This window comes from Peromyscus maniculatus, chromosome 9 (genome assembly GCF_049852395.1).
Source record: "Peromyscus maniculatus bairdii isolate BWxNUB_F1_BW_parent chromosome 9, HU_Pman_BW_mat_3.1, whole genome shotgun sequence".
Taxonomy (NCBI): Eukaryota; Metazoa; Chordata; class Mammalia; order Rodentia; family Cricetidae; genus Peromyscus; species Peromyscus maniculatus.
Genome location: NC_134860.1, coordinates 119,824,309 through 119,852,205, shown reverse-complemented (window position 1 = coordinate 119,852,205; position 27,897 = coordinate 119,824,309). Strand labels below are relative to the sequence as shown.

Below are 27,897 nucleotides of genomic sequence, written 5' to 3'. Positions count from 1 at the left end.
GCTTGTGAGAAACATTCAACTCACAAGGCACGTGGTGCATACCATGTTTATTTGCTAACACAACCCCTTTCAAAGAACTGGAAGTTCTCAATGTCAGAACCACTGAATATAGAAAATCTTCATATGGACTCATTTTTTAAAAATTACCATTTGCTGATAACTTTATGACCCCTATTTACTGAGTACTCAAGTATTAAAAACAGAGGTAACCCTATATTCTAAGTTGGTGTTCTGGTGCAGTGCTTGCCCAGCATGCAGGCTTGAGACCCTGGGTCCTATCCACAGAGCCCCCTCCCCACATACACACAAATAAAGGTTTTAAGCTGGATATGATGTGCTGTGGGATGTTCTGTGTGCTGTGAATGTGTTGCTCTGACTGGTTGATAAATAAAAAGCTGATTGACCAGTAGCCAGGCATGAAGTATAGGCGGGATAAACAGACAAGGAGAATTCTGGGAAGAGGAAGGCTGAGTCAGCAGATGCCAGCCCACTGTCCAGGGAGCAGCATGTAATGGCACACAGGTAAAGCCACGGAACGAATGGCGACATATAGATTAACAGAAATGGGCTGAGTTTAAGTGTAAGAGCTAGTCAGTGGTAGGCCTGAGCTAATGGCCAAGCAGTTTTAATTAACATAAGCTTCTGAGTGATTATTGTATAAGTGGGCCAAGGAACTGCGGGGGCTTGGCGGGACCCAGAGAAAACTTCCAACTACACATGATGTTATATTCCTATACTCCAGCACACTGGAGACTGAGTTCAAGGCTGAGCTGGGCTTCAGAACAAGACCCTGTCTCAAAATACAAAAGCAATGAACCAAAAAAAGTGTAGTACGTCCTGAGAACAATGTTTCTCTGCGCCAGAAGACAGTGGCACACACCTTAGTCCAGCAGAGGCAGGCAAATCTCTGAGTTCAAGGCCAACCTGGTCTACAGAGTGAGTTCCAGGACAGTCAGCACTACACAGAGAACCCCTGTCTTGAAAAACAAACAAACAAAAAAGTCAAATCTATCTTCCTCAAAGTTTGAAAAAAAAATTTTTAATTTTATTTATGGGCCAAGCATGCAATGTATACTTTTTATCCTAGCACTCAGAAGTTCAGTGGTTAAGAGCACATACTGCTCTTCCTGAGATATGAGTTTGGTTCCTAGCACACACATCAGGTAGCTTACACTGCTTGTAACCCCAGCTCCAGGGGACTTCTGATCTCTGTGGGTACCCACAGACCCCCCACATACACATAACTAAACTAATAAAAATAAATTTGCCTTCAAGATTTACATACAGTTCTAGACCAGCCAGGGTAACATAGTAAATCCTGTCTCAAAAACAAACAAAAACTCTGTGTGTGTGTGTGTGTGTGTGTGTGTGTGTGTGTGTCCATGCGTGTGTCTGTGTCTGTCCATGTCCATGTCTGTCTCTCTCTCTCTGTGTGTCTCTCTGTACCTCTGTGTGTGTGTCTATCTGTGTCTCTCTGTCTCTCTAGGTCTTGTCTCTGTCTCTCTCTACCTCTGTGTGTGCATGTGTCTATGTGTGTGTCTCTTTCTGTCTCTCTCTCTCTGCCTCTTTCTCTGTCTTTCTGTCTCTCTGTATGTGTATCTCTCTATGTGCATGTGTCTCTGTCTCTGTCTGCCTGTCTGTCTGTCTCTCTATCTCTTTCTCTCTCTCTTTCTGTGTATGTGTCTCTGTGTCTGTGTGTGTGTCTGTGTGTGTGTCTCTGTCTCTGTGTGTGTCTCTCTCTGTGTATCTCTCTGTGTTGCTCTCTGTGTCTCTCTCTGTGTCTCTTACTATGTGTCTCTGTCTCTGTGTGTCTCTCTGTGTATGTCTCTGTCTCCCCCCCCCCCTCTCTGTGTGTCCGTGTATGTCTCTCTGTCTCTCTCTTTGTATGTGTGTCTAGCTCAAAGGACAACATTCAGAAGTTGGTTTTCTCCTTCTAACCTGTTAACTCCCAGCTAGGGCTTGAACTCACGTTTATCAAGATTGGCAGCAGGCACTTTTCCCACTGAGCCATCTCACCAGCCCATTTCCTTGGATTTTGTGACAAATTTTCCGCTCATGGCTGGATAGTCACAGCTGAGGGCCCAGTGCTTAGGGAACGAACGCCTTGCACACAGCCGTGGCAGACAGCTTGGTGCCCAGTCACTGTCCTTTCAATTCTGTCCCCAATTCTCTTGTTTTCTTATCACATAAATTCACTGAGTCCATGCCAGCAGCTTCAGTCATTCACTGACGGGAACTGAGTGACTCAGAAGTCAACTTCTCATTTCTAAACTTGCTCTTGGTTGTTTTTTCCCACGTACATAGGAAGGAATCAGTTGAGTCCCTTGGGTCGCTGCTCTGCTGAATTTCTTTACACTGATGAGTTCATCAGCATTAAGCTTATGCTTGGTTGTGCTCATGCTTGTTGACTGACTGAATGACAGTACTTCTTATGAATTATAGGGACAATCTAGGGAGCCTAGAGAAATGTCACTTTCAACAGCCAGGAAACCCTTACATTCTTCTTGGAACATGTCACAACCACAATCTGAACATGACTTAAGACAAACACAAAATGCACGCTCACACACACACACACACACACACAAAATGTTGTGATAAATACAAAGAAGCTATAAGAAAACTATCCCAGGAATAAGCAGTCAATTTACACAATTGATTTGTTCTAAGGAGCCTTTCATTTATTCCATCCCTGATTGAGCTGTTACATGAATCAAGAAGGTTTAACTGTTAAGATAAAGGGGGACATTTCAATCAGGGAATACCCTTGATGGTTTAATTAAAGAATTTTTACATCTCACTTACACAGCACCGCTCCTTAAGTACTGCATGGCATTTATTTAAAATGTCCCAAAGGCAATTAAGCCCTTGATTAACAATAAAAATTTCTTCCTTAACTTCATTCTCAATTAGCATGAAGCTCATTTTTCATTGCCTGAAACTCACAGTGCATGGTACTCAATGGATTCAACTTGCATGTAAATCCACAGAAGCCACCAAAAGAACTTAAAAAGCATCAATATACACAGAAACCCTTTCAAAACGTAAGACTCATCGGGCTGTGGCTTGTGTCTGCTGACATCTTTGCCTTATAGCCTGGCCACATATGAAGTATGATGACTGCTCTGGGTTAGGGAGGACCAGGAACGTTAACACCATTCTTAACTCTGAGGGATCAGGGCTTTTTGAGCTCATGCAGCTCCTCAAAGTCTGTCCCATGGAAGAAGAAAGGCCTTGATTGGGTCTTGTTCTAAAGGAGGTAAGAGGAAAGGAAAGAATGGACCAAGAGAAGGTTCTGGAAGCCAGTCGACCTGGGAGTGCTTGAAGCTCAGATGCAGCTTATAAGTTGGACGTGATCGTGGGCTTGTGAGAATCGGGGAACTGCCACGTTGACTACTGGGCTAGTGCTGAAGCTCAGGGTACAGCCCCGGCTTGTCTGTCTGTCTGTCTGTCTGTCTGTCTGTCGGGTGCTGGTTCTCATCTCCAGCACAGTTCACACACAAATAACAGGGCCTGGTATGGAGAAGACACCCACCCCAAAAACTGACCCCATGTGTAGAACACATGGCCAGCACAGACATATGACAGGGCTGAGCAGCTTACCACACCTGGAAAACACTCCAAGGGGATGGGAGCAGCTTCCACACCGAGGGACAGCGCAGAGCCAGTGAGACAGATGTGGACTTGATGTATTCTCCACTGCGTTCCTTCCCTCCCTCCCCAGAGCTGAATGGCTGGGACCAGCTATATATAAATCTACGCTTCTCTATGAGCTTTTATCAGCTCTAACTTGGTATCTCTGCATATTCATCTACATCTAAAAAAAAAAGGAATTTCAAAAGGGTCTTGCCTTTCATTTTAATACCAGACGTTTTTATTTAGTATTTGATTCACTCAACAGTGACAACCCAGGGAAGCACCTTGGACACCAAATGGTTAACACAGGGTCAAACAACCGTGGGGATCCCAGGATGGTCAGGGCTTACGGGGCAGGGCTTCAGAACCCCCAGAGGGGACTTCTCAGAGGTGGCAACAGTGAGTTCCGCCTTGGGGGGTGAAGAACAAATTCGGGAGGCAGATCGCTCGGCAGGGTGGGAACCCAGGTGGGGCCCATCACTTTCATCTCAATTAGCACCTCAAGTCCTTTCTCCACAAATGTTGCTCACACCTCTGAGACCTCTCTGTTTATTTCCTGCACATGGGGAATTCCCAGGTATAAACACTGGTTGTTTAGCAAAACAGTGCCGCCCAGGGTCCCCGCATTTTCTACCAGAAAAGCTCCTTTTCTAGTTACCTTGTGATAAGGTCTGTTTACGTTTTCAAACTATCTAAGAAATGTATGAAACTGAATTAATTATTCTATTCCAAATATTCTTCATTTCAAAAGACCCTTTGCGATGACAATTACATTGAAAAGATAGACAATTAAATTACACTTTTTATTTAACTAATATTTATTTAGGTACCTACAGCATCCTGGGGCAGTGTGTTAAGTGGCTGGCACCTGCACCTATATTAAAGCAAACAAACCTAAATTCTCAGAGTAGTTTTTCAGGTATGTGCCACTGCCCCTGGCTTTTTATTTATATATTACACATAATAATGCGGAAGAAGGAATGATGATTTCTTATCATCACAGATTTCACATAGAGGAATCAGTAAGTGTGGAATGTCTACATAGATGGTTAAACTTCAGGAATACAATTGATAGTAGATCACTTTGAAATTAAATACTGTCATCTGTCATTTTCAAAGGACTCTTTATTGAGAGCTCAAGATGGCTCAGCATGTAAAGATGTTTGCCACCAAGCCTGACAACTTCAGTTCAATCTGTGACCCACAAGACAGAACCCACACCTGCAGGTTATCCTCCAGCTAAACACACACACACACACACACACACACACACACACACACACAGCATTTAGTGAGTCCTTTACTTGCATTATCTCAATCTTTATAACAACCCTATGAAGGGTTGGTACTATTACTGTTGTCTCTTCTATACGTGGAAACACCGCTAATTGTATTTCATAATCTAAATTTCCTAACAGGCAGCTGCAATGGTGTACAGCACATTCCATATTTGACGGAAGCTGTCTCCAGGCACTGTGAACACCGAAACACCAGCACTTTCACTTGCACTGTCCAGAAAAACTTCAAACAAATAAGACTGGGTTGGATGGCCAGGAGGAACCCATTTTAAAAACAAAAACAAAAACAAAAAGCCAGCTGTGGCAACATGCTTCTGTAACCCCAGGTTTCCTGCACCAGGATGGGCAGCAGAGAGACAGCAGAGTCTGGAGTTTGTAGGCTAAGCCTGGAGACCCTGCATCAACAAGGGGGAGGCCAGACTCCACCATACACTGCAGGAGTACCTTCATATTCATTCTCATTCTTCTCTCTCTCTCTCTCTCTCTCTCTCTCTCTCTCTCTCTCTCTCTCAAAGAAAAGGTTCAGGCAAAGAATACAGAGAAAAAGTGACTCTATTTGTAACAATTTAGAACAAAACTTGGAAAACTTCTATATTAAAGGACCAGACAGGAGCTATTTCAGGCTTCTAGAGTCTGAAGGAAGAGTGTGGGTGATTACAGAGAGGTACCACAAACAAGAGAGGGAGGATACAGATGTCCACAGATTTTTTTTTTTATACATTTAGAAGTAAAATTGCATGCGATTTTTTGGTAATAGTGATAGTAAAACGGCACTGGTTGGTGGAGCTGGTTGCTGGCGGAAAAGTCACAGGCCAGAGTTATAAAGAGCTTTATTAGAAAGAAATAGGGGACAGGAGGGGAGCCAGGCCTGGTGGGGGAGGGAGCAGAGCAGAGCAGGGAACAGACAGAGAACATAGAGCAGAGAGTGGAGAGAGAGAGAGAGAGAGAGAGAGAGAGAGAGAGAGAGAGAGAGAGAGAGAGAGAGAGAGAGGTGGGGGTCAGCTTTTTGAGGCAGTGTGTTGTCGACAGCGCCCACTGATGATGTAAGACGGAAGACACAGGACCCCAAGCTGCGCATGTACAGAATCCTAACAAATAGTCTATAAGGAAAAAATGAGAATTTACTTTAGGGAGTAGTATTTCCCTTAATTGGGGTTCAAAGGTAATGTGCCCATTAAATCGTTCACCTGGACAACACATTCCTAGGTACAGGAACAGGCGGGGGCTGTGCAGGGCTGGAGAATGGCTTAGTTGTCAAGCACTTGTCTAGCACATACAAGACCCTGATTCAGTCACTAACACCATGCACAAGAAACAAACAAATAATAAATAACCTGAAATAGAGTATCTCTCTCCAGGGTTAGTCACAGTCAAATGTATACACTCTGGAGTCCCATTTCAGAGAGAGGATGTAGGCAACAGAGAGGCCCTAGCCATAATCATAGCAACAGAAAAGAAGGGTCAGCCTGGAGGCCTTGGGAACCCCAGCCAATGCCTGAACCTTGCCATTACCTTGTGACTAACAGGCTCGCAGCCCCCCCCCCCCCCCTTAAGCCGGGAGGTTGGCGGGGACTGCTCTCACATTCTGTATTTTTTTAACTCTGAGTTTCTCTCACTTTCCTTATTCTTCCGATCCTGATGTCAATACATTTCTTTTGGGGGCAAGTTCTAAGGGATCAGTTTTGTGTTTCTAAGTATAGCACATATTTCATCCTTTTAAAACACAAAACCCAGAAACAGTCTTTTGTGGGCTCCCTGCTCTTTGTGTGATCACAGGGGAGGGGAGGGGAGGGGAGGGGAGAGGTGAGGAGGAGGCGATTGGCTCACAAAGGTCCAGGCTGTATTTGACTACAGAAATGCAGAGCATGGGAGCAGGGCAAGAGAAATGAATCCAAAACCCCACAACACACAAGCTTATTTTTCTTTCAACAGATTAAGGATCGTAGGTCTTCGTGCTTACTCAGATGGAACAAGAAAAGATTTTAACCTCTTTGCCTTGTTCCCTTTTGAGTCTGAGCAAAATAAAAACCCAGTGCATTGAAAACATCCATTATCATTCTCTTCTTCCTGTTAGGAGCTGAGACAACATCTGGTGAAGGACTCAGGGTTATGTTGTAGTCCAGAATAGTCACAGAGAAGCAATGTCAGAAGCCCAGAACCAGAACACGAGGCGGAAGTTCCCTTTCGCTCCTTCCTATGACAGACAACTAGACCTAATGGGGACGCGGCCTGGCCACTGAGGATTAAATTCCAGCTCCAGCTTCCAGCAGCACACTAACTCCAGCTGCTGGGGATGATGAGCCACACACTCCGAAAGCTTACACAAATCCTATGGCTTTTGTGGGAAAGGACCATATTTTCCAAATTAGCCCACTGGTAGCTGACTGGACATCCATAATGAACTGCCGTGCCTGGTGACTGACTAATGGTGCCTTCAGAAGTAGTCAGACACCATGCACAATAATGTATACTGGTAGCAAACAAAGCAAGGAAAACTGGCTAGAGGTAAACATAGTAAAATCAAAAGAATTTTGAGTAATCAAATTACAAAGAGGGGTGGTCTCCCATCCAGCCTCAGCAGCTTTCCCTCTCAGGGACAATTCTGAACCAAGTCTATTCCTTTCTGTGATGGGGTCAAGTTTCTTACTGGTTTTCTCTTCTCTGGTTATCCCTATAGCATAATATACCATTGGGGTTGTAGGCTCTTAAACATCAGTATAAGGAGCTGAGGAGGTGAGAGTAATGTAGGTAAGAGTGGACAAGCTTGAGGACCTGAGTTCAAATCCCCAGAACCCACATAAAAAACCTGCCATGGCCATGTGTGCCTGTGATCCCAGTGTTGGGAGGTGGAGTACAGAGACCCACAGAGCTTCCTAGTGAGAACTTACTCAGGATCAGAGAATCTGAGCTTGCTTTATCCAGCAGGGCTGCATAAGGAGATGATTTGGCTAAGGGCATGTTTGCCAGGTATTTGGAAGGGTCTACACTTGGCTGTATGGTGTGCTTTGATCTTGCAAGGAGGAGGTCTTTTGCCTCTCCCCTTGACATGTTATAAAAAGCCCTTTTCAATAAACGAGGTGGCAGTTGGGTATTGACCCAGGCCCTCCCAAAGCTATCCTATGTCTCATCTTTCTCCTCGTCATCTAGGTCTCTCTTTCTATCCAATATTTCCTCATTCCTCTCTCCACCTCCTAAGAACTCTTCTAAAGGTGGGTGCAGGTCGGGAGCTGGACTCCCACAGACTCCTGGTGGAGACAGGTGGATCCTGGGAGCTCCTACAGTGAGATGGGAAGTGAAGTCAGGAAAATGCCCAGAACCTCACGGGCCAGCTAACCTGATGGACACAGCAGAGAATAAGAGCCTTCGCTCCACCAGAGCAGTGGCACCTGAGACTGTGTTCTAACCTCTGTTGTTGAACACACACCCCCATACAAATGTGAGGACCTGAGTTCCAGTCCCAAGACTAGTCTGCCAGGAGTGGTGACCTATGCCTTTAATCCCAACACTCGGGAGGCAGGGGATGGCAGGCCTCTGTGAGTTTGAAGCCAGCCTGGTCTACATAGTGAGTTCCAAGACAGTCAGGGCTGTATAGTGAGACTCTCAAGAAACAAAAAACAATTAAAAAAAAAAAAAAAGGTGGTAATCCCAGTGCCGAGAAGGCAGAGTCTGAAGGTCCCCTGGCTCATTGGCCAGTCTGTCTAGTGTAAGTGGTGAGTTCCAGGCCAGGGAAAGACCCTGTCACAAAGACACAAGTTAATGACTGCTGAAGACATGGAAAGTTGTCTTCTGGACTCTACAAGAAATCATATACACGTGGACCTCTCTTCATACAAACCAACCAAAAAACAGACAAACAAAAATCCTACACTCAGATCCTTCCCTGCAGATGCTTCTCTGTGTCCTGTACTTCAAAAGTTGTCCTCACCTCAACTCCAATGCAGAGGGAGTTAAGGGACAGATCTCAGTAAGGTACTCAAGTATCGGGTCCTGGGGCACTCCAGCAAAGAAGGAGCAGTGTGGGCTCACCCTCTGTCCTTGGCTGGACACACAGGCGTAGAAGGAACATTGCAGGCCTTCTTGTTGGTACCTTTTGGGGTCTCTCTCCATGAGCACCCAGTAGTCTACGGTCATCTATGTTCCATGCTTCAGACACTTCCTGAGACCCATCCTGTCCATCATGACCCCATGGAGTCCTCTCTCCACCACAGCCAGGGTGCAGACAAGGCCCCCTCGTTTGCGTCTGGACATTCGCACGCACTTCTGTTCTCCCTGAAATCATCAATAAGCGTGGTCTCTGGGCTTTGAGGTGCCCTTCCTCTTTAGTCATCTACTGTCCTTTTTGTTTCAGTAAGGAATGAAAATGGTTTCCACTTTTCCCCCAAACCCAGAGCCTTATAAATACTAAGCAAGTGCTCTACCACCGAGCTACATCCCCAGCCCTTGTTTATTTCAAGATATGGCCTACTATGAAGCCCAGGCCTTGAACTTGAAATGTAGCTGAGGATGACTTTGAACTTCTGATCATCCTGCCTGTACCTCGTGAATGCTAGGATGACAGGTGAATGCCAGCACACCTTGTTTATCATCACATTTGTTTATTTACGTTCATGATATATTTATGATTTGTGCATATGTATGTATATGTGTTCATGTGCTGTGGGGCCTGTGTGGAGGTCAAAGGACAACCTAGACTATCAGTCTTTACACCTTGTTTGCGACAGGGTCTCTTGGCTGGTCACTGCTGCCTATGCCAAGCTGGCAGGGGCACTGTCTCCCATCTTGCCATAACATACGATAACAGATGCATGCTACGATGCCCCTTTTTAGGTGGGTTCAATGTCAAACTCAAGCCCTGACATTTGCATAGCAAGGACTTTACTCACTGAGACATCCCAGCCCCATCTCAACCTTTAGACAAGGTTTTGTTGGATCTATGTTTACTTTCCATAATCCATATAAGTCTTCCAACTCCTACTTATTTTTCTTTAAATAGTGCAACTTTCCAGTATCTGGCCAATATCAGTGAAAATATAACTAAGTCAGGGCTGCTTCCCTCAGCCCCCATTCTTGCAAGGGGACCCTGGGAAAGGAGTTTGCCTTCTGTGTTTTTAGCCTTCTGGTGGCCTCCTGAGACCTTGGCTGTGGTCTCTGTGTTCCTCAGCTTCCCTAAAGGATTATCTTGGTCTGTTCTGCTGAGGCTCCCTGAACAGTCCTGTCACACCACATTTGTGGCCACCACTGCACCCCGGCTTCGCCATGCCTGTCCTGAGGAAGCTGAGAGGACACTTGTTACAAACAACTGTCTTGGGGTCTCACTGTCCCAAAGACACCAACAAGCGCAGCAACCAAGATGCTTTCTGTCCCCTTCAGCACCCCTCAGGGCTAGGTACACCTACCCAAGGACCCGTCCACCAGCCTCCTGCAGAGCCTTCCAGAACATCAGCTTGCTCCACCTGTTTTGTTTGTTTGTTTTTACCACAGTGACAGTCACATTTCATAAGATGAACAATGGAAAGACATCGACTCAGGACAGTGAGGTCCTCGAGTCCAACCGAGGAAGCCACTTCTCTTCAGTGCTCTGGTCCTGGCTCTGGTGGCTAAGTATTTATAAAGACAAGCTCTGACAGCACCCAGCCCCACCCTCCACCCAGCAGCTGGTCCAATGACAGTATTAACCAGCTAGGCCAATGCTGACAGCACTAACTGGGGACATGACCCCATGACCACAGAGGTGACTTGGTGGCAGTCACACATGCACAGAACACATGACATGAGCTGAAAGCTGGCCCTCCTTTCTTCCAGAAGAAACACTTTGCTAACTGACAGAGAAACAAAAAAAATTTTACTTTCTTCTTGGTTTTTTGAAAGAGGGTCTCACGTGGCCCAGGCTGACCTCAAACTGACTGTTCTAACTTCTGATCTTGGTTTCTACCTCCCGAAGGCTCCGTGCACAGGCGTGTGCCACGAGCACTTCCTTTTAGACGATGCAGGGACAGAACCCAGGGCCTTGTGCATGTTAGACAAGCACTTTCCCATCTACATCATCAGCCCTGACGAGTCTTTCCAGATGTCTTGTGAGTGCCTCACTAACGAACTAAGGGCTGTCACACTTTCTTCGCTCCTCTTAGGAGGGCAAAGGGACGATGGCTCTCCTGCCTTCCTCTCTTTATGTTCGTTTCCGAAGCCCATCAAAGCCAGCTGACACAGTCCCCAAACAGAACCGTGAGTCCAGAGGCACACAGTGCAGCGCCCAGGGAAAACAGATGCGGAGAAACGCGTGACAGCAACCACGACCCACCATTCCTTATGCTTCTTCCCTTAAGTACAACCGGCACTCCAACAGTGGCTACAAAGAGCTGCTCCACAAGGGTGTGGAGGAAAGGCTTCCTGGCTGACCTAGAAGCAGAGGGTCTTTGGACTAAGATTGCATATACATTATCTCCATATAAATAGCTGAGTACATTTGTTGGTCAGCAACAATATGTCAAGCATATCATAGCATACAAAGATACCACTCCCAGCTTTAGAACTCACACTTAGAAAAGACAAAAGAGCACACATCATTCTTTCCAGAGCTGCTTGTTCACAAGGCAGCCTTTCATCCTGCCTTACAGGAAGAAGGCTCTTTCGGGGGCCCCTGGCATTCTGTGTGCCCCGGCTCCGTTAGCAAGGCTGGGTAGTCCTTCCAGAATAGTACTGCTAAAAGCACACAGAACAAGTGTTTCCAAACAGATTAGAAACTGCTCTATTTACGCTCTGCGTTGAGAAGGGCTCCATTTGAATAGAATGAACTTTGGAGGCCACCCTTACAAAACTCAGGGGAAGACACACAGTGGGACCTGTACTGTCAACACTAATATGGAAAGACACATAGTGGGACTGGAAATGTCAACACTAATATCCTCTGCAAACAGAACTGACATGTGTCGTTCCCTGGGAGATGTGTTTGGGAATAGGAGAACAATTTTCTAAGCTGGATGATGTCTCATGTCTATAGTCTCAGCACTTAAGAGGCTGAGAAAGGAAGATTGCTAGAGTTCCAGGCCAGCCTGGGCTACAGAATGAGACAGCCTCAAAAATCAAAAGAGGAAAAGAGAGGAGGGGAGGGGAGGAAAAGGGAGAAGTTATTCCATTTCCCACTTAATTTCAGAGATAAAGTGCCCAGAGGAGCACAATGCTCCAATTTTACAGAAAGACTTTTGCCTGAAGACCTGCCTTCCTGGAAAAAGTCTGAATCAAGCTCAATTTGATGGGCATTCTTTCTTCTCAACAATTATCATGCTGATTTCTTGGGGGGGCAAAAAAGCAGTATTTGGCAATGGGGTGGGGAGTGGAGGTCAACTTACTAGAGGAAGCATTTAAACGTATCTGTGTTGCAGCTCATTGGTGGAGCACTGTGCCTAATGTGTGAGGTCCTAGGTTTGATCTCCAGACTGCAAAACAAAAAGTCTGTGACTATGTCTCAAACCAGCAACTGAAGCAGACAGTTTCTCTGGTCTTCGAAGCCTTGGAGGGAGGAACTTCCCACAGTGATGAAGCAACTTCCCACAGTGATGAAGCTCTGACACTCTTACAGCCTCACAAGGCTTTTCGGGGACACAGAAAAAGCACCAATTGGGTAACGTCCCTGTCTCTTGGGGTGATTGATGGAAATTAGAATGTTAGTAACTGATGCCCTGGGGGAATGGAGAGGACGTGGACGGGGTGAGAGGTTGCCATGGAGTGTGCACCGAGGGGCCAGGACACGTTAGGGACGGAACCCTCTCACCCAGCTGCACTCTTTTTCTGCTGGCTCTTTTTCCAGGCAAAGGAAACCAAGTGACCACCTGGGTCTCTGCTACACCACCCAGTGCTTCTGCAGCCTCACCAGTCACGGCAGCCTTAGCACCCCAAGAACTAAGCCCCAGTACTGAGGCCAAAGACAGGCGGTACTTTGGCACACAGTTAAAGCTGCTTACTGAATGCTAAGTTTCTGCAGTTTACAGCTGTCATCTACATGTAAGTGAAAGGCAATTCTGCGGACATCAAAACAATGATGTTAAAATGCTGTGAACCTGACATACAGTCGGCAGTTAAAAACAGTATTTGAAAAGTGAATGAGTTTATCTTTTGGTGTTTAATCCAGAAACACTACCAAAAACACTCAACAAGAAGTCAAATGCCATCCGATAAGTTGCTCAAAGTTGTAATCGTCTGTTAAGCTTTTAGAAGGATTGTAACAATTATACAAATAACTCTGAAATTAATTTTTAAAAATCTCACACTAATTTAATATAGAACACATTGGTGTATAAATCCAACCCAAGCTACTTACAACTAAAACACGCTTCAAAGAGCAACTAAGGGACCCCCTTTCTACAGCCCAGCTACCCTCTTAATACAGACTGTTATTAACCTGTTGCTCCATGCGCATGTGTGGTGCCTGGATTAACTGAGCAGAAGGCAACAGCCCTAAAAACAGATTCAGGGCATCCAGGCAGTAAGCCGAAAATGAAGGGGATTCACACACCACCACAATACCTCCCTGGGGGCCGTTCCAGTCCATCAGAACCCAAATCCAACTTTTCAAAGCATTTAAATGTATGGCTACCAAATAGACTTTGCATTTGCAATAAATAAACACACACATTTTCCAAACCGGTTTTTAAAATACAATAGGTGTGACTGAGTTTTTACACTAAGCACTTGATTCCCCTGACCTACCTCTAGATCAAAACAGCCCAAGTTAACATCCCCACTGGCTTTCCTCAGAACATCCCTTCATCTCTTCCACAGACTCTCAACAAACAGAAAAGTTGGTAAATAAAGAAAACAAGCGACAGCAGACCAGGATCTCCTACCTGGCCTGCCCACCCCAGGCCAGCTCCGGCTCCCTCACAGCACAAGAAGTGAAAGCTGACTTTCCCCAGGCTTGCTTCCTTTTGTTTCCAGAGCATCTCCCCGAAACTTACCCGAACTGTGAGTGTCTGAGCCAGAGGCTGGTCCAAGGAGCTTTCAAACACCAGAAAAAACAAAGCGCCGACTTGATTACTCTGGGCTTCCCTTGTTTCACAAGGTGATGTTTCTGCCCCCAGGCCGACAGCAGCCTCCTGAGTCAGGGTCCCAGATAACGGTCATCTTGAAAGCCCAGCTTCTCTTGTTGAGGATTAGAGTGCTGTATCCAACACACTCCTCCTCATCGCAGCCAAGTAGGCCCCATAAACGCTAGCACTCAGCAGGGCGCACCCTGAACTTTAAGCCTCGGCAGCAGCTAAGAAGAGAACATCATACGTTTACTGAGATTATCTGTTGCACCAGAGAAGAGGGAATTAATCAAAGCTCCCTCGTAAGGCAGTGGTGGACTGAGCCGCCCACCCAACCCCTTTCTGAAAAGGACTCTGGTGATGAGTGGTCCCAACAAACCCGAGCAAGGTACACAGGGACACTTGTTCAAGTTTTTTTTTTTAAATGACCCATTAAGGACGATTTTCAAGATTGTTTCTGAACATGAATTCAGTGCATCGAGACATCACAAACTTTTTAAAAAAAAAATGACCTTTTACAGCTTCTCTGACTTTTGGGACATGTTTGTGACTATGTACACTCAGTTCACGCTCACCGTGCCACACACACACACACCCAAAACAAGAGTTAAGCGATCCCCAAAGCCACACTTGTGAATGCAGACAGGTGCTACTTTCTTAACCAGAAAGTCTAGCCAAGATCAGTCTGGGAAGCCATTCTTTCTGCTTCTTCTCCAAGTCCTGGCTGCCTTTGGTAAAAGGAACTCCACCACCAGAATCATTTTCCTCCAAGTGTTTGTCGATTCCACACTTTGAATTAGTATGGAAGAGTATATTTTACCATAGAAAAGAAACAAACAGATTTAAAACCAAAGACTCGAAAAGCAAGGGAGAGGGTGAAGGGAGCCAAGGGCTGAACCTAAATGTAGTATTTTTATTGACTTCTTAGAAACCAAATAACCTGGCATATTCGTGTGTGCACTCTACAGCAGACATTCAGCCCCATTGTACCACTCAGAGCAGAATAAAGGGGAACCCTACTGTTTGAAACCCAGCGGAACATCCCCACAACAGGACGCGACTGTTCCCTCATGCATGAATGGGACAGAGATGAAAGACGAGATGGGCTTCTGAGGTACAGCGAAAAACAAAGCCAACAAAAGTGCTGACCGCGAGGGTTGACACAACTCAGTGCGGACAGGACGAGGACGGCCGGGTGACACGCAGCAGAACTGAAAAGTCTGCACAAGTGGCTTTTCTCTCCACCCTTCACAGAAGACAATTCAGTGTTGGTACAGCTATCATTAAAAACAAAAACACCAAGACCCAGGACCATTCTTAGGCTCACAAACTTTTAGCCTCCGTTTAGCAAAGACTTTCCATTTCTATGATAATTTACACGATCTGTGTATGTGGTAGCACATCCCAGAGGCTAAAGGATATGAAAATTATGTGTATACTTGGATGGGAAGTGGGCTCAAGGGTCATATGAAAAATGGGCCCGAGGATATTTATGTAGGGAAAATAAAATATTTTCTTCTTTCCTCATAGTATAATAAGATATTTGATATAAATTTGGGATTGAATTTTATCTAGCAACAGTATCAAACATTTGGGCTTTAAATGTCTCTACTCTCAATCCCAGGTGCCAAGATATTACTGGCAAACACGACAGGAGAACGGAGCATTTTTGGTACTCTGGGGTGAATGCAGTCATGGGGGTGTACTGAGAATAATTATTTTTTAATGTTTCTGTTTTTCTTAAATTGAGGCACACCTGTCCACACTTTACTAATGTTGAACCTTGCTAATGAGATTCTTGGGGAGAAAATCCTGTCACCCCAATGTATTAAAATCCACTGGATGATTTTTTTGCTCTGTTAGTCCATCAGCCTGGGAAAGTCACACCATGTTTTAAATCTCACTCCTAAGCATTATTCCTCGTTTGAAAGACTGCAATCTCACACAAAACCCAAGAAGCAGTTATTGACCCTGTCAGAACACCTGATTAATGGATAAACGCTGTAATTGATTAGCAGAGAAGTGTGAATTAAAACGGAACATGGCATCAATAACAGGCCTCCGACAAGGTATCTGACTGAAAATGTAGAACAAGAGCCTGGGGCTCAGTCTCATCAAAGGCATGCTTTTCTTTAACCCAAGGAAGCATGGGAAGCATGGGAAGGAAGCGTTGTCCTGGGCTCTGTGGTTCTTTATCCTTCCTCTAGGGAGGGGTGCTGTGGGAGGCACCAGCACACAGTCTGGGAGCTTGGCCACCACCTTCAAACATCAAGGAGAGCAGAGCAGGGCGGTTACAGATTCTCACTCAGAAAACGGACTCGCAAGGATGACCAGGCCAGTTTGTGGCCAGCCTGGACTATCCTTGGAGACTCTGTCTCAAAATTAAAAGTCAAGCAAATTCCTGGGAGACAAGAAGCCAAGGCTCTCAGGAATGCTGACTCCATCTGCTTATAGAAAGTGGATGTTTCATTCATTCACTCACTCATTCATAAATTAGTGTCTGGTCTAGCTAGACAGGCTATTGTTTTGTATTCTGTTTGTTTTTGTTTTGTTTTACTATTTGAAACAGGGTCGCTCTACACATCCCTGGCTGTCCTGAAATTCACTATGTAGACCAGGTTGGACTCAAACTCAGAGAGCCGCCTGCCTCTGCCTCCTGAGTGCTGGGATTAAAGGCGTGCGCCACCATGCTCAGCAAATAAGTCTTAGGGTAGACTGTGCAGACCCACTCCTGTCCAAACCATCCAGAAATACTGGATGACTGTGGGAGCCCGTTCTCGGTTCCTCGTGGCTTTACCCAGCAGGTCCACATGGAGGATGATCAGGACCACGGGCCTGAGTGCAGGGGTCTGAGATGGTCTGCACTTGGCTGTGCTGGGGGAGGAGGTCTTTTGCTCCACCCCTTGGCGTCTCTAAAAAAACCCTGGGGCAGAGACAGTTGGGGCTCGTTGAAAAAGGTTCCAGGCCCTCTCGAGGCTATCCTTTATTTTCTATCTGTTTATCTCCACAATAAATCCTTCTATCTAATATTTCCTGCTGCTCACACTCAAGAAAACTCTGGGAAACTGTGGGGGTGGTGGGTAAACGCCCCACAGATAACCTGAAATAAAACTAAAACTAACGGAGCTGAGGGTTTGGCTCAGCTGGTGGAGTGTTAGGGAACAGACCCGAGGCCCAGGGTGTTAGCTTGCTCACCCGCACCACAGAAAAGCTGGCTGCAGTCGTGGAAGCCCAGACTTCCGGTCCTGCAGAATCAGTGAGCGCCAGCTTCAGCAAGTAACCCTGCCTCAAAAACTAAGGTGGTTAGCAATCAAGGAAGACCTCTGATGTCTACCCCTGACCTACACACACACACACACACACACACACACACACACACACACACACACACACACACACACACACAAATGTAATTAAAACCAAAAACAATAAACCATGCCATCACACACACCTTAAATCCTAGCACTTGGTTGATAGAGACAGGACGACCTCTGTTAGTCTTGGTTACCAAATAAAAATAAAGACAGTGGCCCAAGAATGTATTCACAATTCAGGTCCTAGGGATCCCAGAGGCAAAAACAACTCCTACTAAAGATGAACAGAGGATAAATAGGAAGTTCTAATCCATGGGAACCAGATATACTACATGAAAAGCTTAAAAAGAACAGAATTACGTTTGATTAAAGTTATAGCCTGGCACAGTGGCATTCCCCTACAATCTTAGCACTTAAGAAGGGGAGGGTAGTGCAGGGCGTTGGTGGCGCACGCCTTTAATCCCAGCACTCCGGAGGCAGGGGCAGGCGGATCTCTGTGAGTTCGGGCGGATCTCTGTGAGTTCGAGGCCAGCCTGGTCTACCAAGTGAGCTCCAGGAAAGGTGCAAAGCTACACAGAGAAACCCTGTCTCGAAAAAAAAAAAAAAAAAAACAAAAAAAAGGGGGGGGGGCAGGAGGATAGCCACAAGTACGAGACACTAACGTGGCGAATAATACTGACCGCTGTTCTAGCTTGCTTTTCTGTTGCCGTGAGGGAGGAAAGGGGTTGCTTCAGCTTACACTTCCAGGTCACAGGTCATCACTGAGGGAAGCAGGGCAGGACTCAAGTAGGAACTGAAACAGAAACCATGGAGGAATGCTGCTTGCTGGCTCAAGGATGATGATAGGGCTCACAGTATGCTGCACCTTCCCACGTTATTGAAACAGTCCAAGAATGGAGTCCTGTGAGGGGAATTCTGAGTGCTCGTGAGAAAACTCCAAGAAAACAAGAGTCTGTGACTTCAATTTCTCCAAACCATGGACATGTTCTAGGAATGTGTGCTCATGCCCCCCCGGGTGTAGCCGACTCTGAGTACTCACTTCAGAGTGTCATTACAGCTGGCTATTGCTATTTGTTGATATGCCTCTATGGAGAACACGTTTCTGCCACGCACACCCTGCTCTCAGGATTACACTCCACTCAGGTGACTCCTCCTAACCCGCAGGTGTAAACTGTCTGACCTCTGGAGAAAGCTGGCTGTTGCCTGAGAGTCTGGTCCGCCTCCTTTTTAGAACCCGCTCTCTCAGGTCTGACTGCCCTTAGATCAGTAAGCACATTATCCATCAAGACAGTCTCTCACAAACATGGCTACTGATACGGCAATGCTTCAATTAAGGTCCCTTCTTGCCAGCTGACTCTAGGTAGTGTCACAGTAACAATAAAAATTAACCAGGAAAAGTGTCAATTTGATAGGATCTAGAATCCCCCAGGAGACAAGGCTCTGGCTTGCCTCTGAGAGATTATGTAGATTGGGATTGCCTCTGGGCATGTCTGTGAGTGATACCCTACATCAACAGAGGTGAGAGGCCCACCGGAAATGCCCAGAACACTGATCTCCACCATTCTTTGCTTCCGGACTGTGGATGCAGTGCTGACACTGCCTCAAGCCTTGCATGGGATCCGAGTTCAATGCTCAGAGCCCTCATTGAAAAAGTGATTGTGCTGTTTACTTGTAAACTCAGTGCTAGGCAGGCAGACAGGAGGATCCCTGGGGAAGGTCAGTCAGCCAGTCTAGGCTAATTGGTGACCTCCAAGCCAATGAGAGACCCTGTCTCAAAAATGAGGTAAACAGTCTCTTTTTCTTCTTTTTAAAATTAATTTACTTTTATGTGTATGGCTGTTTTGCCTGAATGTATGTCTGTGCACCATGTTTGTGCCTGGGCGTCTACAGGGGCCAGAAAAGAAATCCGATCCCCTGGGACTGGAGTTACAGACAATTGTGAGCTACCCAGTGAGTTCTGGGACTTGAACTCAGGACCTCTGGAAGAGCAGCCAGTGCTCTTAACCACTAAACCATCTCTCAGCCCAGAAAGTGTTTGTTTCTGAGGATATCATTAGAAGTTATTCTATGGCGTCTACACACCTGTGTACGCAGTTGCTAAAACTAGAAAGAAGGAATTGTAACTACCAAAAAATAGAACATTATCCAAAAATAAGACATTAACTTGAGGGGCTGGAGGGTGGCTCAGAGGTTAGGAATGCTTGCTGCTCTTGTGGAGGACCTGGCTTCCTAACAGGAACACAACAGTCCACACACCTTAACTCCAGTTCCAGGGCATCTGACAGCCCTGTCCCCCTTAGGCACCAGGTACACATGTGATACATGTACAGACATGCAAGCAAAACATTCCTACATATAAAAAAGAATAAGTAAATCTTTAGGAAACAATGTGAAATGAAACCAGACAGAATCTTTAGAAACCATTAATTTGAAATGAAACCAGACCGAAGTTTTAGAATTAAAAAAAGTCAAATAACTGACATTAATAAGCGAAAGAGTAGATCAGACATGAGCATAAAGAACCAAGAAAGTACAGAATGAGTGTGTGTGTGTGTGTGTGTGTGTGTGCAGGCACACAGATCAGGGTGCAGAGTCAGGAGATGGAAGCCATGAGGCTAAGGAACAAGAAGGGGACATGAGTCATCACAGCCAGAGTCAGAAAGCAGCAAGCACCGAGGACTAACACCGAACAGGAAAAACCGCATAAACAATTACAAATCAGCACCTAAACGAGGCACTGTGAAGCTACTGAACACGGATGTAGGCAGTGATTCTTTCCATGCAGCTGAATACTCTGTTCCGAAGCACCAAAACAACCGTGAACTTAGCAGAGTGTTTCAAAGCACTAAGGAAGGAAACAGCCTGTGACGTTGAATTCCGAAGAGAAGGAAAGAGACTAAGAGATGGAGCTCAGGTAGAGACTGTGCTTGGCATATGAGAGGTCCTGGGTTCGAGCCCCAGAAAACACAGGCCTAGGACGTCAGAAGAGACTGTATGCAATTAAATTTACTGAATCAATAATCAACACAAATAGACTCAGATTGAGCCACAGGCGGTGCACACCTGCAGAGGACATAAGATTATAAGTCAGAGGCCAGCCTGGGCTATACTTGATCATCTGTCTGCTGCAGACACAAGACCCCTGATACAGTGCCCATTCATGCCCCAGACACAGAATAAAAACAGAGAAAATCCCTGTGTGAATCCACAACCCAGTCAGCAGAGGCGTGCACACCTGTAAGGCCCTAAGTTTGACCAGCATTCTGGTTCTGCCTCTCAGGCCCCAGTGCTGTAGGCAGTTACCAGCCAGCTTTTCCATTTCGTTCCCACTCTCTTTTCCCAAAGCTTGCTAATAGTCAAGCTAGGGTAAAAGCCCTAAGCACTGATGTGTAGCTAACCTAGAAAGCGACAAGTTTGGAACAGAAATTGGCAGGAGAAGGACCTTAAAAATAAACCTTCTGGGGAGATGGTTCAATGTTTACTGTGCACACATGAGCACCCCCTAGCATGTAAAAGCTGGGCATGACTACTGAGTCTGAAGCACTGGTGCAGGGCAGGAATGGGAAGGTGTGGTGGTCACAGGTGGATCCTGGGTGCTCTAGGAGCAGCCAGTCTGACCATCCAACCTACCAAAAGAGTAAGCTTCAAGTCAGTGAGAGACCCTGCATGGTAATATTTCATTTGTACTGAAATGTGATTTTATTTGTATATTAATAAATAAAGTTGCCTGGGGGTCAGAGCTAATAGCAAGCCATAGGCAGTGTTGTGCCCAGATCGTGACCCCCAGAGAGACCACCAAAGACGAGCATGCCGGAATGCAAAAGCAAGGTTTAATTCTGGATATCCAAAAGCAATACAAGCCTAGGCAGGGACTTCGTCCAATACATCCAACGCAGTGGAGGCTGGAGGAAGCGCCCACCTGTCTGCAAGCTCAGTTTTTAAAGGGAAAAGTCACAAGGTTACATCATTTAGGGGTGCTAGTACAGGTACAATTCTGATTGGCTCGCTTCTAGGGACTTCTAGAAATTACTTCTAAGGGAGTGGTTGCCCGCCACCATTTCTCATTGGCTGCCCTCAGGTGGGGACATTTCTGTGGTCAGTTACCCTGGAAACCAGGGAGAGGACATTCCATAGTCTGGCAGGCATTACCTCTTGACTATCTTGTGACTCTGTACTTTGACACTTCCTGGTTTCTGGAATCTGAACTGACTGGTTTCAGTAACTTCTGGCCTGTTCCAGTAACTTATGGCCTTTAGCTAAAAGGAGCAGTCTTAGGCCTTTAGTTTTGGGGTGAGAGCATTTTGGTCTTATTTTGGTTCCACAGGCAGAAGCTGGGCGGTGGTGGTGCACACCTTTAATCCTGATCACATGACAGGCAGATCTCTGTGTGTTCAAGGATACAGCCAGCATGGAGACACACGCCTTTAATCTCAATACCAACCATAGAAGACCTGGAGGTCTGTATAGATGGGCAGTGACGAGGAGGTCATGTGGTTGGGTTTACAACCAATGAGAAAGCAGAATAGAAAGTCAAAGTCAATAAAAAGGACAAACACACAGGAAGTAGGTCTCTTGCAGAGGAGGACAGCAGCAGCAGTGAAGGGTAAGGTTTTTAGCTCTTAGCTATTGCTCTGACCTCTTGGGCTTTTTAACTTTGCAATTGGCTTTGTGTTTCTTGTTTAACAAGACGGTTAATCTACAACCCTGTCTCAAGAAATACCAGGGTTAGGCTGCGAGATGGCTCCACAGGTAAGGGTACCTGCCACCAAGCCCAAGAACCTTAATTCTATTTCTGGGACCCACAAGTTGAAAAGAGAAACCCAACTCCTCCAAGTTGTACTCTGACCTCCACATGTGCTGTGACCTCTGTATACTGGTATATGTATGCACACATTCACAATCACACACAAATAAATAAATGAAATTTAGAATGTTTGTAGGTCAGTCACAGTGGCTCACACCTTTAATTTTAGCACTTGGGAGGCAGAAGCAGGAGGATCTCTGAGTCTGAGACCAGCCTGGTCTACATAGTGAGTTCCAGGACAGCCAGAGTTACATTGTGAGAACCTATCTTGACAAAACCAGAAACAAATGAATAAATAAATAAATTTAAAAAGAAACAACCAAGGTGAAGAAGCAATTTTGAGGAAGACACCCTAATATTACCCCTCTATCCTCCACACATACACACATATGCACACATAAGTTCACACTCATACATACACATATTGGCACCACATACATACACACATGAAAGTGGAAATGATAGCATGGGGACAGGTTAACATGCAAAAACAATAACACATTTATTTAATAATAGTTTTACATGACATAGGAGCTGTCTTAGTTTGGGTTTTCATTGCTATGAAGAGACACCATGACCATGGCAACTCTTATAAGGAAAATATTTAATTGAGGGGGCTCGCTTACAGTTTCAGAGGTCCAGTCCATTATCATCATGGTGGGGAGCATGGTGCCATGCAGGCAGATGTGCTGGTGGAGTTGAGAGTGCTACATCTTGCAAGCAACAGGTGAACTAACAGTCACATTGAGGGAGGTCTGAGCAAAAGAGCCCTCAGAGCCCGCCCCCACAGTGACAACTTCCTCCCACAAGGCCACACCTCCTAATAGTGCCACTCCCTCTGGGAGCCATTTTCTTTCAAACCACTACAGGAGCCTTCAGAAAGGACCACCCAAAGATCTTGAAAATGGGGAAGCTAGGCTGAGAGAGGATTTGAGACTGGAATTTCTGGAAAGGAACAATTAATTATTTTCTTTGTTGTGGAATAGAATATTTGTTTAACTATGTAAAGATGTGTTGCTGTTTCGTCTTGTCTGCCTAAGGCACCCAATTGGTCTAAAAAAACTGAACAGCCAATAGCTGGGCAGAGGAGGGACAGGCGAGGCTGTGCCACTGGGAAAAGGGAAACCAGCCAGGCACAGAGGGAGCAGGAAAGCAGGACACACAGAATGAAAGAAAGGTAAAAAGCCCAAGGCAAAATGTAGAAGAGAAACAGGTTAAATTAAGTTATAAGAGCCAGTGGGACAAGCATTAGATAAGGCTGAGCATTCATAACTAATAATAAGTGTCTATGTCATGATGGGGGGGCACTGGTGGTCCAAGAAGGCGGCTATATTTCTTTTCTTTTCTTTTCTTTTTTTAAGCTTTTTGAGAGAGGGTCTGTGTAGACCTGGCTATCCTGGAACTTGCTTTGTAGACCAGGCTGGCCTTGAACTCAGAGACCTGCTTACCTCTGCCTCCCAAGTGCTATGATTAAAGGTGTCGGCCACCACTGCCCAGCAACAATTTCTTCTTTTCTGCCTTAAAGAACAATGAATTTACATGGCAGCAAATTTAGAGATAGGGTACAGAGGAATGTGATCATGAAGAATGTGAAGGGGCCCCAAAATAGCTTGACCACACAGCAGCCATGACAGGCTTAGGGGCCTAGACACAGCTTCTGTGACAGGCTTACTGGCAGGCAACACCCAGATCCAGGAAAAGCCTTAAGCTGATAACACCCAGGGATCTACCCAGGGGTGAGGAAGTACCTGACATCCCAGACATTCCAGCCATTAGATAAGGTGGGCAGATGTCCTTGAGTCTAGCACACATCTATTTTTTGTTTTACAGATACCCCCTAGACAATTGTCAGCCAATCAGGGTCCTGGACCCTGGAAATCCCTCACCCCAACCCCTGCTATAATAAAAACTCTGCCCCACCTGAGCTCAGCGCTCTCTGCTCTCACCGCTCTGTCAGACAGACAGAGGGACCAAGCTCTGGAGCTTGAAATAAAGGCTCTTTGCTTTTACATGTGGGATTCGGTCTCCGTGGTGGTCTTTTGGGGGTCCCCACGATCTGGGCATAACAAAGAACACAGATTTCTTAGCAGTTGTGGTGACTCACGCCTGTGACCCCGGCACTTGGAGGCTGAGGTCAGGCCATCCTGAGCTACATAGCAAACAGCAGATGAGGTACCAAGCTTGACAATCTGAACTCCCTAGAACCCACATGACAGAAGGAGAAAACCCACTCCTCAGGCTGTACTCCGACCTCCCACATGCTCCGCGCACACATGCTCACTGGCATGGCAGTTTACACCTGTAATCAAAGCATTTCGGATGGGGAAGGGGAAGGAACCATTCATGATGGTGTTCAGCTGCCCCCAGGCCAGCCTGGAGGACATCAGACCCTGTCTCCAAACAAAGAGGATGAGGCCCAGTGGTGGGGCAGGCCTCCAGCACTGACCACAGATGATGAATTTCATATATCCGCCATCATGAGTGAAACTTACTGGGGGACCTGGCTAGTTCCACTGTGGAGGGCACCCCGGGAGGCTGGCAAGGCTGGAGGAAGGCAAAGGACTCGAGTGGGGAGGTCAGAGGTCACATAAAACATCCGAAAGGACATTAGAGTCAAAGAAAGAAGGGACTGGGGAGAAGGGGGAGAGCTGGGCAAGTGACATTCCTGGAAACGCCTCCCCACTGTTCCTCCTCCCGACTAGATGAAAACTCGCAAACTCCCTCATGCCTTTACTTTGTCTTCCAAAGTTTCAATGACAAAGACCCCTGACAAAACTACCATACAGTATAAATAATAACAGCTTTATTATTTCCCGGCTCCACTGGGGCAGAGAAAGCAGCAGAAGGCCCAGGAAGAACAAATGCTCGGTGCTGCCCGTGACTGCCCAGTCCAGAATGCAACCCTGCTGCGTGGCTCTGAGCCTCTGGAGGGGTGGGGGAAGGCCATCCAGTCTTCCGGCTCCTTAGAAGAAAACTGACAAACAGGTAGGCGAATTCAGCTTCTGAACCAGTGGCAAAGCTCTCTTCTCCTCAGGGCCCTTAGCTGCACACAACTTCAGCCCTTAAGGCTGCTCACACACAGTTCCTTTTAAAATGAAAGAACCAACACAAAATGAACTCTGACTTAAGGTTATGAGGGGTGAGTATTCTCTAGGAGCTAACAGCTTATAAGGGCTGCAGTCCTTTCTAGTCTGCAGCCCTGGACGACACTCAGGGCCTCTGCATCTGCTGGGCAAGTGCTCTGCCTCTAAGCCCCAGACCGCGCCCTGTGGTTTTTCAAAGAAAGATAAATCTCCCTGAGAATAAGAGAGGCAATCCAGAAGAGAAGAGAAACTTTTTTTTTTAGCCATAAAGGCCCACAGGAAGAGACACAGGACAGAACATTCCCTGAATGGGTTTTTGCAGGCAAGTGGAAGGCAAGAAACCAACTTTTAAAAAAGTTTGTCATAACTTATTTTCCCTTTTTGTGCTATATTTGATTTGAGGCCATGTTATAGCTTTTCTAGAGGCCTGCTCTTAATTATATCATTGCTTTTTTTTTTTCCCAGCTGCAGTTCAATATGCATCAGGTTCTGTTGGAGCTACTTTTGAGTCTATGGTTTTGTGTCTTTGTTCTTTCACTGGGCAATGACCACTCTCTCTCCTGTGGAATTCGGACTTTCTGTCCCCATTTTCATGTCTGTTGCTGTGATAAACACATGACCAACAGCAAATCAAGGAGGAAAGGGTTTATTTCAGGTTACAGCTTACAGCCCACCACCAATGAAGCCAATCAGAAGTGTGAAGAAAAAGCTGAGGTGGACTGCTGCTTACTGACTCCTCTCAGCCTCAGAAGTCAGCAGCCAAGGACCACCAGCCTAGGGATGGTTCTGCCCACGGTGGGCTGCCCTTCCTCCATTGATTAGGAAATGCCCCACAGACATGCCCACAGGCCAGTGCAATGGCAGTAACCCCACAGCTGAAGGTTCCTCTCTCCAGGTGTGCTGAGTGGAAAACTGAAGTGAACCATGACACCCCCCTACATTCTCTCCTTCCCCAGAAATCACCATTCTGATCTCCCCTACTATAAATTTGTCTACTCTAGATACCTTATGTAAGCAGAGTCATGCATTCTTCCCCCATGGTGTCACTCAGCATAATTCATTCAACATCAACCATATTGTAGCAGGTAGCAGAATTCCATCCCTTTTAGAGGTGGAACCATATTTCACTGTTTTTGCCATATGATGATTATCCATTTAATGGACAGTTGGGCTACATCTACTGCTGGGCTATGTGCATTGCATCCCTATGGTCTTGGGGCATTCGAGTCCCTGCTTTTCATTCCTTTCAGTATGCGCCTGGACCAGCAGAAGCAGCTAGTCTGAGGTACTTGCTCACACATAATGTTGTCAATGTTATAAACATAACAAACAAGTGTATGCTTAGTCCACTGCGTGTGGTAGCTGAGGTCCTGAAATGACTTAGTGACATAGGTCGCCTCAGCTTTCCCAGCAAGCAGGACTGAGGACTGTGTTAGGTCCCTACAAGGGTAGACCTGTGCCCACACAGAGTGGCTCTCAACCTGTGCACTGTGACCCCTTGGGGGTTGAACAACCCTTTCACAGAGGTTACATATTAGATACTTACATATCAGATATTTACATTTGATTCATAACAGTAGCAAAATTACAGCTATGCTATGAAGTAGCAACAAAATAATTTTATGGTTGGGGGTCACCACAACATGAGGAACTGTATTAAAGGGCCGCAGCATTAGTAAGGCTGAGAACCATTGTTATAGAAAGAAACATGTCTGGGGCTGAAGAGATGGCTCAGTGGTTATGAACACTTTTTGGATCCCAGTACACACATCAGGTAGCTCATAACCACCTGTAACTCCAGCTCCAGGACCCGACAGCAATAATAATAATAACCAATAATAATAATAATAATAATAATAATATGGGGGCTGGAGAGATGGCTCAACAGTTAAGAACACTGACTGTTCTTCCAGAGGACCCTGCTTCAATACCCAGCACCCATATGGCGGTTCATAGCTGTCTGTAACTCCAGTTCCATGGGACCTGACACCCTCACACAGGAATGCATGCAGGCAAAATGCCAATGCACATAAAGTAAAAATAAACAAATTATTTATAATAATAATAATTATAAGATAAAATCTTTTTTGGTTTTTGTTGTTGCTTTTCAAGACAGGGTTTCTCTGTGTAGCCCTGGCTGTCCTGGAACTCACTGAGATCCGCCTGCCTCTGCCTTCCAAGTGCCAGAATCAAAGCCATGCAACACCATGCCCAGTGTAAGAAATCTTTTTAAAAGAGAAAAAAGCATGTCAACCACAAAGGCTTAATATTATGGGGCAAGAAAATGTTCTCCCTTTTAAGTTAATTTCATCAATTTAAACAAAAGATGTTGCTGTGAGCTTGAGTTTTAATCCAGGACATGAAACTGGCCTTTCAGAATTTGGACCTTATTGAGCTCCTGGAGTATAGAAAATCCTCATTGAACACATCCCTGGCTTTCCCTGTTCACAGGTGACATTATGACTGCATAACCTACCAACAAAGGGAATGCAAATGTTAATAAATGGATGTGATTGCTGCAAGCAATATTCAGATCCATAGACCATCATGATCAGGTTTCTAGGAAACCAACGAGCTGTTTCACAAGTCAGAGCAAGATTTTAAATATTCAGTGAATGTCCTCACAACTTAGTCACCAGACTTCCAACAAGACAAGGAAGCTATCAAAGCAATATTACAAACAAACAAGCAACCCTTCCCTATGGGTCAGACAAGTGAAAAAACACATCTCTAGGCTTG

At 45.8% G+C, this 27,897-nt stretch overlaps 1 protein-coding gene across 11 annotated transcripts in view; it reads right to left on the bottom strand.

Annotated features, from left to right (window-relative positions):
• Positions 1-27,897, bottom strand: part of Clybl (citramalyl-CoA lyase) — a 233,793-nt gene that overhangs the window by 113,346 nt on the left and 92,550 nt on the right. The gene's annotated exons all lie outside the window — the stretch shown is intronic.